Below are 5799 nucleotides of genomic sequence, written 5' to 3' on the forward strand. Positions count from 1 at the left end.
GACTAGCTGAGAAAGACTGGGGTCCTAGATGACTGGGTGGGGCTACATATCCCAGTGACTGGATTTTCATATTAGGGAGGTCTTGCAGTTTGGTAAGGACAGCGCTTGGAGAAGGCTTGAGGGAGGTAGCATATACCAAGGGGATAAGGCAATATAGGGCACAGAATCACATCAATAAAAGGCATTGGTTTTACTTTTGTGGTCTCAGACTAGTCAAGGGATCAACAACAACAGAGGGTATATATCCCTCAAATTGCCAAATCTTTCCTGAGGTCTGTCTCAGACTTTGGGGAATAAAAAATAAATTAAAGGGTAGAAATGATGTGGGAAGTCCTTCTGTATATGTGTTGCTTTTATTGGTAAATGAATAAAGAATCTGCTTGGCCTGTGATAGGGTAGAGTACAGCTAGGTGGGAAAACTAAACTGAATTCTGGGAGAAAGAAAGTGGAGTCAGTGAGACACTGTGTATCTACCAGAGGGGAAAGAAGCAAGCTGCCAGTTGGAATGTTGGCAGTAGGCCACAAACCTCGTGGTAAAATATAAAACAATAGAAATGGTTTAATTTAATATGTAAGAGCTTCCTAGGAATATGCTATAGTGATTAGCCAAGCAGTGATTTAATTAATACAGTTTCTGTGTGGTTATTTTGGGAGTCTGGGCAGCCTGGAAACAAACAAGCAGCCTCCTACAACATGGAGAGATGGTTCAGCTGTTAAGAGCACCGGTTGCTCTTTCAGTGAGGTCCTGTGTTCAACTCCCAGCACCCATATGGTAGCTCACAGCCACCTATAATGGGATCTGATGCCCTCTTTTGTCATGCAGATGTACAGGAAGTCAGAGCACTCATATATATATGTAAGTCTTTTTAAGAAATGAATCAGAGGCAATCACTTTGGTTATACACTAAGTGAGACTTTCTGATCAAAGGTGTGTACACCGATGTACACATGTGTGAATATCAGTGTCTGTGACCGTGTCAATGTACATCTGTGTATATCTTTGCTGCATGTGTGTAATGTGTGTGAATAACATGAATGTTAAGGGCATGAATGTCAGTCCATGGGAGATGGGCATGATGCCAATAATACCTCGTTTTACTCCATAGTTTCTACCAATTCTAGTGGTTTCTCCTTTAAGGTTTTCCAGTGGTTTTATACTGGGATGAAGTTACAGAGGCAAGTTACCTGACAGGCCTTCCTTTTATGACCAGCTAAATAGTGACTAGCTAAATGTCTAGGTGATTGGGTTAAATTGATTTGTGGTCTATGGAGGCCCTGGGCCAGAGCATAAGAGCACATTTATAAGCATCAGCAGGGAAGCAGAAACAGAAAACAGGGAAAGCAGTGATAGGTAAGGACAGAAACAGAATGAGGCAGCATAAAAACTGGAGGTAAAGGCCAAGAGCAATGAAGCCCTTATCTGTGATGTACAGGATCCAGAGAATGATTTTCCAACTGCTTATCTCAGGACACCCAGATCGACCAGCCGGCACTTCCTGGATGGAATATGTCCAATGCCAGCCCAAGCTGAAGCAACGCCAAATCACAAAATAAACCATTTGCATGAAAGAGGAAGCTGAGCTTGGCTACACAGGACCCCTGCAGTAGTTAGGGCCTGAGCAGACACATGCTCCATGTGCAGGAAATCCATTAGCCTATTTGGCCATACAGGAAACAATCACACTCAAAGGAACAATGCTGTGTGTTTACACAGGGACAAGCAGAGCATGAGGTCCTTTGACTGCCTTATCATGTTTTCCTTTCTAACTTTTTTAAACATGTATTTGTTTATGTGGGGTCACATGTGTGTCATAGAGGGCCCGTTGGAGGTCAGAGGACAGCTTCCAGGAGTAAGTTCTCTCTTTCCGTTGTATGGTTTCAAACTCAGGTCATCGAACTTGGTGGTAGGTACCTTTTTACCCGCTAAGTCATCTTGGCAGCCTTATTATCACTTCTGAACCTCATGTAGGTTTCTTGGGGACAATGCCCTATCTGCACATAGATAAAATAATGCGTAAAGGTTAAGTGGTTTCCTGTGTTTATGTAACTGGTTGGGGACAAGCTGAAACTGGAATTTAGATGTGTGTCCAAAACAAGAAAGATCTGTTTCTTTTGTTTCCTTCCCCACACTGATCCTTTCATTGCTCCCTTTGTGAAAACACATGGACTCCTCTAGAAAAATATGTTTCTCTTTCTTTTTATTTCTTGGTTTTTCAAGACAGGGTTTCTCTCCCTGGTGGTAAAAAAAAAAAAGAAAAGAAAAAAGCAAAAATGGGGGGACTGGAGAGATAGTTCAGTGATTGGGAGCACTGGCTGCTCTTCCAGAGGACCCAGGTTCAATTCCCAGCAACTACTTGGCAGCTCACAACTGTCTGTAACTTCAGTTCCAGGGGATCAGACAAAAAAAAAAAAAAAAAAAAAAAAAAAAAAAAAAAAGGACAGGGTTTCTCTGTAGCTTTCCTGGAATTTGCTCTATAGACCAGGCTGGCCTTGAACTCACAGAGCTCTGCCTGTCTCTGCCCCCGAGTGCTGGGATTAAAGGCGTGCCCCACCACTGCCTGGCAGAAAACAAGGTTCTCTTTCAGCAGAGTCCAAGAATTTAGCTATCCTTCTCACACACAATTCTCTCTCTTCCTGGAAATTTACCCAGGAAAACTTGCATGAGCTGGGGAAATAAATATTTGTAAGCAGAAAATTTCAGGTAAGTGAGAAACCTTGCTATGTATATGCAGTAACTCCTGGTTCAGCTCAGATAGAGAAGGCAAAAGTAACTCTAGGACTCCCTCCCCATCAGACTCAAGTACTAAGTTCCTCAGCCCAGCAAGAGACCTGGATGTCCTCAGTTCCTGGGTATGAAAATACCAATATTTTTTCTAGAAGACACTTAGATACTAAAATTATTGATCCAAATTTATAGGAGAATAAGTGAATTAGACTTTCTCTTTACATTCCAGGCCTTCCTTTTTTCTCTTACATTTCAGTGAACTCATGGCTTCACTTCCTATGTCCAGAAAAAATATGTCAAACCCAAAACTATGGATCCTGGTTTTCAGAGTTAAAACTTTGACTGAAAGAACACATGATGGAGAAGAGCAAACTTCCTGTGCCCACAACTAGCTTGGGGTACAGGAAGTAGAAAAGAGGGGAAGCAAGGAGGTTGGATTGAGTCCAGGCTTGATTGACGGGGAGTGGTTATGGCAGAAACTTCAGTCCTGGAGAGAATCCAATTACAACGTGAACCTTGGCATCCTTTTAGATAGAGGATACCAAAGGCAGCAAGTCCATATAGAGATGTTTTGGTGGTGTTCTTAGGTAAACAAGTCTGTGGCCTCTATACCCTATTCCCAGGGTAGTCAGGGAGGAAGTAACAAGATTTTGCTGTTCCCTAGAGTAACATGGAAATATATCAAGTGATTACAGAAAGTTCCAGAGTGTCATGTGACCCTAGCCAGTTATCAGAGCAATAGAAAGGTCTAGATCTCTGAATACAGTACGAATGAGCTCAGACAACTGACCTAAAGAGACCAGGGTGGGTCTGGAGAGATGACTCAGTGGTTAAGAGCAGTGACTGCTCTTCCAGAGGACCCAGGTTCAATTCCCAGCAACCACACGGTGGTTTTCAGTTTTCTGTAACTCCCAGGGATTCCAGTGGCTTTAAGGGCACAAGACATGCACTGGTATAACAATAAATACGCAGTCAAACAACCATACACATAAAATAATGGACAAAAATTTAAATTTATGGGGCTGTGGTGACCTGTGTCTTTAATCCTAGCACTCAGGAGGCAGAAGTAGGCAGATCTCAGTGAGTTTAGGGCTAGCCTGGTCCACAGAAAGATTTCCAGGACAGTTAGGGCTACACAGAGAAATCCTGTCAAGAAAAAACAAAACAAATAAGAAAGAGAGAAAGCTGTGTTCCGCTCTATACAAATGTAATCAGTAGCTCTGGAGATTAAGTACAGTGTAATTAAAAACCCTGGGTGATTCTGAAAGGCAGCCAGGTTGAGAACAAATACCCGTGAAATAGACAGTTCATTGTCTTTGGAAAGCACTTTGTGGGAGAAAAGGCTCATTTGGGAAAATATAGCGTTAGGGGATGATTTTCTGGCTAAACCCAGCTCCCGGAAGCACTGGAACTGACCTCTAGAGGAGATATAATCCAGATCAGAAGGTATCCAGGCTGCATTCACTTCTCCCCTGTTCAACCGAAAGAAAACCATCCATGAATGCGAGATAACAGTGAAAACCAAGCGTCCTCTTTAGCCAGGATTCAAGGAGGTCTGAGGTATGAGGGAAGAAAAGACAATGGCCGACTATGAACTTTGAGTTCAGTTCTCTTCTTGTGCAAATAAACTACTTATCCTTGGCTTTGCTATTGATTTACTTCTCGAAGGAATATATACAATGACTCTGCAGAATGAATGAGCCCTTCTGGGCTGAGAACTAAAACCAAGCAGAAGGCACTGTGTATAATAGCTTGTGGACTGTTCCTTTTCTTAATCTTCTTCTCTGGGAAACCACCACATTATTTTCTTTCTTCTTTGCATTTCAGAGTTATACATTTCTTTGGTTAATTCAAACAATTTTTCTTTGCCTCCACCTCTGCCTCTGATAGTTTTACAGCAATTTTTGCATCCAAACCTGAAAATAAGCTCTTTTATTTATACTTATTTTGGTTTTGGTTTTTAATGTTTTTAAAGACATTATTATTTTAATGTTCTTGGAGCAATAGCTCATCAGTTAAGCACACTTCCTGCGCTTGAGCCTCTCAAGTGCTGAGGTTACAAATATGCATCACCATGCCCTGGGTTAAGCAAGTTTTTTTTTTTTTCATTAAATTTTCTTACAGACTCACCACTTCTCTCTCAAACTATTACGTTTTCAGGAAAAATGTAATGTTGTAGGGAGGCCGTTTGTTGGTTCCTGGCTGCCCTCCGTTTGTTTGTTTCGGGGCTGCTCAGGATCACACAGAAACTACATTATTTAAATCACTGCTTGACCAATTACTTAATCATATGGCTAGCTAGCTCTTACATCTAGAATTAACCCATCTCCATTATTTTATATTTTACGATGAGGTTCATGGGCTACTGGCAAGGTTTCACAATGTTTGTCTCTGGCCGCGGCTCCATGGCTTCTGACTCTACCTCCTTTCTCCCAGCATTCAGTTTAGTTTTCTCCAACTATCTAAGTTCTGCCCTGCTATAGGTCCAAAGCAGTTTCTTTATTAATCAATGGCAATCACAGTATACAGAGGGAAATTCCACATCAATGTAAGAAAGAGAGAACTTCACTTTTAATTTAAGCATTTTTAGAGTAGCTTTTGTGAAGTAGAATAATTAGGAAGTCTGCACTCCCTTACTTATTAATATGGTCTTCTAAAACCAAAGATGGTTTTATTTGTTTACTTTTGAGACAGGGTATTTCTGTGTATCCCAGGTTAGCATTGGATTTAGCATTCTCTTGCCAGTAAGCATTATAGGTATATGCCACCACACTCAGCCCAAGAAAATGTTATTATCCAAAAAGTGGACATTACTAACTCAGAATCTTCTGAAGATAATACATATTCTAACTCTAGCTAGCAGTCCTCTGTGGTGCCCAACTCTAAACGCCATTTTCCATTAGAAAAGATGTCTGAGCAATGGATGATTTCAGGTGTGAGACAAGAAACCCCAAGGTGAACCTGAAATCTTTTTAATTATTAGTTTTCATTCAGTTTTTAAATTTTAAAATTTGTTCTTTTTTTTTTTTTGGTTTTTCGAGACAGGGTTTCTCTGTGGCTTTGGAGCCTGTCCT

This window comes from Microtus ochrogaster, unplaced genomic scaffold (genome assembly GCF_000317375.1).
Source record: "Microtus ochrogaster isolate Prairie Vole_2 unplaced genomic scaffold, MicOch1.0 UNK110, whole genome shotgun sequence".
Lineage (NCBI taxonomy): Eukaryota > Metazoa > Chordata > Mammalia > Rodentia > Cricetidae > Microtus > Microtus ochrogaster.